This window comes from Mastigoproctus giganteus, chromosome 4 (assembly GCF_048544385.1).
Source record: "Mastigoproctus giganteus isolate SK-2022 chromosome 4, ASM4854438v1, whole genome shotgun sequence".
NCBI lineage: Eukaryota > Metazoa > Arthropoda > Arachnida > Uropygi > Thelyphonidae > Mastigoproctus > Mastigoproctus giganteus.
In genome coordinates, this window is record NC_143578.1 from 30,691,952 (window position 1) to 30,698,944 (window position 6,993).

At 38.5% G+C, this 6,993-nt stretch overlaps 1 protein-coding gene across 1 annotated transcript in view; it reads right to left on the minus strand.

Annotated features, from left to right (window-relative positions):
- Positions 1-6,561, minus strand: part of LOC150086522 (sodium- and chloride-dependent glycine transporter 2-like) — a 63,031-nt gene extending 56,470 nt beyond the window's left edge. The window contains exon 1 of the mRNA XM_090371453.1: positions 6,454-6,561. The gene's annotated coding sequence lies outside the window, so the exon portion shown is untranslated. The remainder of the gene's footprint in view (positions 1-6,453) is intronic.
- Between the last annotated feature and the right edge of the window lie 432 nt (positions 6,562-6,993).

The following is a 6,993-nucleotide window of genomic DNA, read 5'->3' on the forward strand; positions in this document are numbered from 1 at the left end:
GTATATTAAGAGGAATGTCTTTATAGTAAAATACAGAATATTGTACAGCCGAATATTTCGATATCTTCATCGGTTTCAAACAAAGATAGTTTTAATAGTCCAATGAAGTAGAAAGCTCTGAATAATGAATAACGCTTGAATCATTCTACATGACTGGATAACATCTTTGGCTGCCTCTGACTGGACGACATGGTTTAAAGTGACCCATAAGCATGGATTTGTGGTGACTGAACACTTGTTTTGGGATCCAACACATTTTTCGGTATTTGAATCTGTACTCACTGGCCAAAAAATTATCTATGGAACAGGAAGGGGTCTTTTCTCTTTCTTCATCCTCCCGCAATATTGTAACTAAAGCCTCACGGATTTTCATTGGGGTTAGTCCCTTTTTTTCAAATATTGGATAATTACACGATGATTGATTTTTCCATCTTTCCTAATTCACATAACTTGACCTCAGGAAGTGTAATTAAAAAAATACTTCTTTGAAGCTGCAGGAAACTTAGTGGGTTGCTATTTGAAGTGTTATACATTGAGTACAGAAATTTGTTTCGGTTTCCTAAGTGTTCCTTCACTTTCTTATAGGATATAATTTAATTATAAGCAGAGGCGAGCTGTTCCGAGGGTGAAAGGGATGCATTGCACCAGAGCACCAACGTTCAAGGGGTGCCTGAAAACCTGAAACTGACATACACATATGAAGAAAATTTGAAACGGGTCACCACATTCCCTAGGAATCCCTCTGATTATAAGTATTACACATTGGATTAAACACAGGGAAAGTTCACTCCCTGTGTTTTAAATCTTCGGTAATTAGTTTTTATCTAATCTAGGTTGAACATATTTTAAATAAACAAAAAAGTGGACACATCTGCCTGCTGTATGACTGCATAGTGCGCATGCGAACGGTGAATACATGATGCCACATGAGTTATTTTAGAAATATGGTGTTGAATGGTATTATTTTATTTATTATAATTATTTTCTTTAACTACTTTAACCGGAAAATAATACCCTTGCTTATAAAACTGAACATTAGGATACAAGAGATGAGAAGTATTTTTATCCTAATAATGTCAAGATTATTTCCTATTTTTTTAAAGTTAACCCTAATCTTTCTCTTGCCATAAGAAAATTACGCTTTCTATTGTGAGCATCTATTTCCTGCTACTCCCATTTAAAAAAAAATAATAATTTCCAGTTTTAAGTTAATTTTTTTGTCTGTATGCCTTGTGTATTTTGTATTTAGTTCACCTACTTTTCCTGGATGAAAAACCGAAACCTCCCTTTCTAGAAAAAGGGCAAGAATTGCAGCTCATGTCTAAGGCTAACTAACTCGGTCACGCCCAGACCTAGTTGTGAAAAAAAGACAATAAAAATTCTTCCTGCCTTGACACGATTCGAACCCAAGTTTTTTCAGTACAGTGTGGAAAGACAGCGATTATAACTACTGTATTACCACTACAGGTGTAAACTTATAAGTGACAGTTCTGGAAAATAAAGTATCCCTATCCTTTTTAGATTATACCTGATCATAATAGAGACGTGAAATGCCAAAATAACTACAGAACTGTCTGTCCATACATGGCCTAGCCACTTTATAAGGACCATGGTGTATCAAGCCGTGTTACACAAGTTTACACACCAATTCACTGGAAATGCGAAACGGAAAAAAATTGCCATATTAGGGTAACTCGAGAACAACCTCGTCCACCCATGTATATTATGACCATCATGTGTTCTCTGGTTCGGTTTGCCTGTTTCGCTGGACAATAAAGTAGAGTTTCCTGGAGAAATACCTAGCTGTCCTCGCCTGAGGCCAACTAACTCAGCCACGAAGTGAAAAGCCAATAAAAGTTTCTCGAGTCGTCATTCGAACCCACGATTCTAGGAATCGAACCCAAGCCTTGTCTGCCAGGTGTGATGAGGGCGAAAACGGTACTTGCTACCTGCGAGGACCATAGAGAATGGATACGATATCGGATTTCGAAAGAATTTAGATCGTCAGTGTGTGTTTCGTTGGTGCTACAGTAAAGAGGATGGCCGCTCTTGTCCAGCATTGGAAACAAAATCCCTTTCATAAAGGTGACTACAATGATCCTAGACTGTTTTCAAATTGTTTTCAGTAGTACCAACTGATGTTATTAACAACTACAAATTCGAAATGGGAGGCGTTCAGAGAGGTAATCGTAGAAGCTACTAAGTTTTTCAAATCAATTAAGGAATAATGTTCCTGATGTAGACCTAAATGGATGCCACATAGACTGATGAGACTAGTGACAGATAAGAAATATGCATGAGATGATTATCGAATTCCATCGATGACACGAGAAATTATTATGACTTTTTTCACAACGTGGCTGAGTTATTCGGTTTCAGGCGAGGATTGGATGTTTATTCTTCCAGGAAGCAGCAAATCAGCTGAAGAATGCAGAATACCCACAGTTATAGACATAATATGGTTAGGATAGTGCTTACCTAACTTAACTTAGCCTAGCCCTATTGGGAGACATAGCATTGGGTTTTTATGGGATGAACTGGAAAAGAGTGTTCATAAGCACAATCTTCTGCTCATAACTCCAAGAATTATGGATAGTTTTCTTACATGAATGGCCCATTATTCTTCGTGTCACTTTTGAACAGCTTGTTTTCTCCATGCATTGCTTTATTGGGGAAGTGATTCCGGGCAACGGTGGTCCAACATATTATTAGCTGATGGCCATAAAAATGTGGCCAGGCAATGTAAATTTAAGAAGCTGTTGTTGTTTTAGGGATTTATTAGGCGCATCCACAACTATGGCCACAGTGCGCCACTTAAGAAGCATTAAAATCAAGTTGTAGGGTTTTTAACACTAATCGACGATTTAGGCATGCTGTGCCATGTATATTATGTCTGTATATTAGGTGTGTTCTGTGGTGGACTTTGCCTGTTTTCTGGATGAAAAACCCGATTTTCCGTGGCCAAAATCATGCAATCCTCGCCTTAGACCGACTAACTGAGCCATGTTTTGAAAATACCCATAAAAGTTCCTCAGTATATGTAACCTTCAAGCACTTCCCAATTCATTTCACAAATATAGCTGGTCTCAATTCTAATCTCAACGATGTCCATTTCCATTTGCAGTCTGTCAAACCCCATGTACTTTTTCTGACAGAATCACAGTTATCGGTTGATTCAACTACTGCTCATCTCAGATGCCCAAATTATTCGCTGTATGATTCCTTTCGCCTCAAAGGTGGTACTTGTGCATATGTCCGTTCTGATATTCCCTGTCAGAGACTTGACAATTTGGAATCTCCTCTCTTTGATCTTCTTTGGCTTAAAATCTCTCTACCTCATTGTGTCAAATTCATATGTTGTCTCTACCGTTCTACCAACTCCACCAATCACTTGGAGCTCTTTGACTTCCTCTCTTTGCAACTTGACTTTCTCCAGTCCAACTTTCCTAACAGTGAGGTAATTTTCCTTGGTGATTTTAATGTTCACAACTCCAGCTGGCTTTCGTTTTCTAGTCGCACCGACCCAGCTGGTCGAGATTCTGAGGCTTTTACAATTACTAATGACCTTGCACAGATTGTCCATTTACCTACAAGAATACGGGACAATCATAATCATACAGCCAATACGCTTGAACTTTTTCTCACAAACAACCCTTCTAAGTATATGGTCGAAGTGAGAGGTCCTTTAGGCACTTCAGATCACAACTTGGTGATTGTCCCTTCTCCAATGGAACCTTTATCTCATGGCTATTCCCAACCTCCTGCTGTTTGGCATTACAAGAATGCAAAATGGCATGACCTGCGAGACTTTTCTTCTATTCCTTGGTCGGATTACTGTTTCAAAACTTCTGATTTCAACGTTTTCTCAGATCGTGTCAGTGAAATTATTCTTCCAGGAATGGAATCCTTTATCCCACACTCCACTTTAAAAGCTCGTCCTTTATCTAAACATTGGTTTTCCAATAAATGTGCTAAGGCTGTTCAAGAGAAGAATGTTGCATATCGTAATTGGCTTGTTTTTAATTCTTCAGTTTCATTTTCTGCTGCCCCAAAGCTCGCAACAATTGTAAAGCAGTTATTAATCAGTCCAAACTAGAGTTTGAACAGGCTAAGAGTAGAAAACTTGCTTCTTGCCCTAATGGTAGCCGAGCATTCTGGTCTCTTTCCAAAGCTATTGGCCGTAACTTTTGCCCATCTCTGCTCCCACCTCTGTCCAAACCAGATGGTTCTGTTGTCACTTCAGCCAAGGATAAAGCTGACCTGCTAGCATCCCATTTCTCTTCCAACTCATGTATTAATGATCTTGGCAAAACACCTCCCACCATTCCCAACACGCTCCATTCAATGCCTCCTGTGGTCTTCCGTCAAAAGGTTGTCAGAAGGATTTTGACGAATCTTGATGCCAAGAAAGCTCCAGGTCCCGATGGTATTTCTCCACTTGTTCTCAAAACCTGTGCTCCTGAACTTACTCCTATTCTTTGCCGCCTTTTTTCACTTTCTTATTCCAAAGGTGTTTTTCCTTCTGCTTGGAAATTTGCTCATATCCAGCCAGTTCCTAAAAAGGGTGACAAATCCCTCCCATCCAGTTATCGTTCCATTGCAATTACTTCTCTTTCTAAAGTAATGGAGATATCATTTAACCGCCAAATCTTAAACTACCTAGAAACCTTCCGTCGGATCAACGATCGCCAGTATGGATTCCGTCGGTGTCGATCCACTGGTGATATTCTGGCTTTTGTTACCCATTTATGGACTAATTCAATGGAAAGGTTGGGTGAAACACAAGTAGTTGCTCTTGATATCTCAAAGGCTTTTGATCGTGTTTGGCATAAAGGTCTTCTAAACAAACTTCCATCTTATGGTTTGCCAACTGTTTTTAGTAATTGGTTATCCAGTTTTCTCTCTCTCTGATCGCTCACTGAGGGTGATGGTAGATGGCTCTCTGTCTTCTAACTTCTCCACTAATGCCGGTGTCTTCCAAGGTTCAGTTCTTTCCCCCACTCTTTTCCTCTTGTATATCAATTACCTTCTTCCATTGACTGGATATCCTATGCATAGGTTTGCCGATGATAGCACATTGCATTCCACTTTCCGTTTTAAGAAACCTTGTCCTGCTCAATCAGCTTCAACTTCTCGAAAATCTGCTACCAATTCCTTAAATGCCGATCTTCAGGTAATTCTCCAGTGGGGCAAAGACAACTTAGTTGATTTCAACCCTTCTAAAACTCAGTCTTGTCTTATATCTCGCAAAAAGGATTCTTCTGCTCCTATGCTTATCTTTAGTGACACTCCGATTTCCAGGCAAAATGATATATCTCTTTTGGGGATTACCCTGACTTCTAATCTCTCTTGGCACAAGCAGATTACAAATATTGCTTCCTCTGCATCTAAAAAACTTGGTTTTCTCTTTTGCTCTCGTCGTTAGTTTTCTTGCAAACAGCTGTTTAAGCTGTACAAATCGCAAATCCGTCCTACCATGGAATATTGTTCCCACATCTGGGGTGGTGTCCCCAAAACCTCTCTCAGGCTTCTTGATTCCGTTCAGAAGAGGGCAGTTAGGTTAATTAATTGCTCATCTCTAGCAGAGTCTCTGCACTCGCTGTCCCATAGACGTACTGTTTCTGCTGCATGCCTCTTCTACAGATACTTCCATGGGCACTGTTCTTCTGAATTGGCTTCTGTAATTCCCGCTCTCTCTTTCAAAACAGTCCGAACACGTGCCGCCACAAGACAACATGCATTTACTGTCCAACTTCAAACTCACAGAACCAACTTTTCATCTTCCTCGTTTATTCATTCAACTGCCGTTTTCTGGAACAACCTTCCTTCATACGTATTTCCTGAAAATTACAGTCTACAGAAGTTCAAGTCCAATATCAACAAATATCTTCTTTCATCTTCTCAACCTCCAACCCAAGCACGGTACTAAGTACTATAGGTTCTAATACCTCTCGTGTTTGGGGTTTACATAAAAAAAAAAAAGAAAGAAAATGCAAGTATGTATAGAATTAAACTGCATCTGAATGGATAATTTTAATAGATAGTCTACCAACAAAAATTCTTTTGATAATATAATTTTATTTTTAATACATATCACGTGTTATGATAACCATTGCCTTAATTAAATAGCGGTATCTATGACAACAGTTAACGTAGTCATAGATACAGCTTGTAATGCTTCTCGTTGTGTCATTTCCATTGCTTTTAATATTTATTTTTTATGAGCTCTTAGGTGATTTTATTAAGTTTAATTTTATTTTAATGTTTTTAAAATTTTCTAAGGGACTGTTTACAAAAAAAACATCTCTCAAATAATAAAACGATACCTATGTATATATTAAGTGCAAAAGCATCATTAATACACAGCCATTTCTGAATAAACAGAATATTTATAAGGCGGCATCGTTTTAAGTTAGTCTAAAACGATACCTTTATTTAAACCAACAAGCTTACCTGGTGAAAGAGCTGAGTTCAATGGAAAATGTTCTTAAGGGCGCCTGAAACACTGCATGATACTAGCAAACCCCATATTGCTCACGTTTGGCAGCTAACATCAGTACGTCTTTAACTGAAGTCTCTGAGCTTGTGAGGATCCGTTTTTAATTATAAATTTTGTTATCCTTCCTGGCAAACATTCAGGATGCGCAGCTACAGCCTAGACCTTGCAGATTGCTGACAACTGAATGATATTTTAAGGTTTGTGGGGTTACACGTACGCTCACTAAAAAAACTGCGGAGTCGACTACAGGAATTCCAACACCTTCAACAAAGTTGGGTTCCAAAACATGTTTGGTATTGGTGTGAATAACCTTTAAAAGTTGGCAGGTGAATTTGGAAAAAGTATTATAAATTACATCCACACCTTTCTTATTTGGTTGTTTTTTTTAATCTGAAACCAAGAAGATCGAATATAGCAAAGCATACTATACTCTCAAAGGCTATAAACATTATAAGGAAACACTACAAATATCAGTAGCATTCAGTATTTGGATT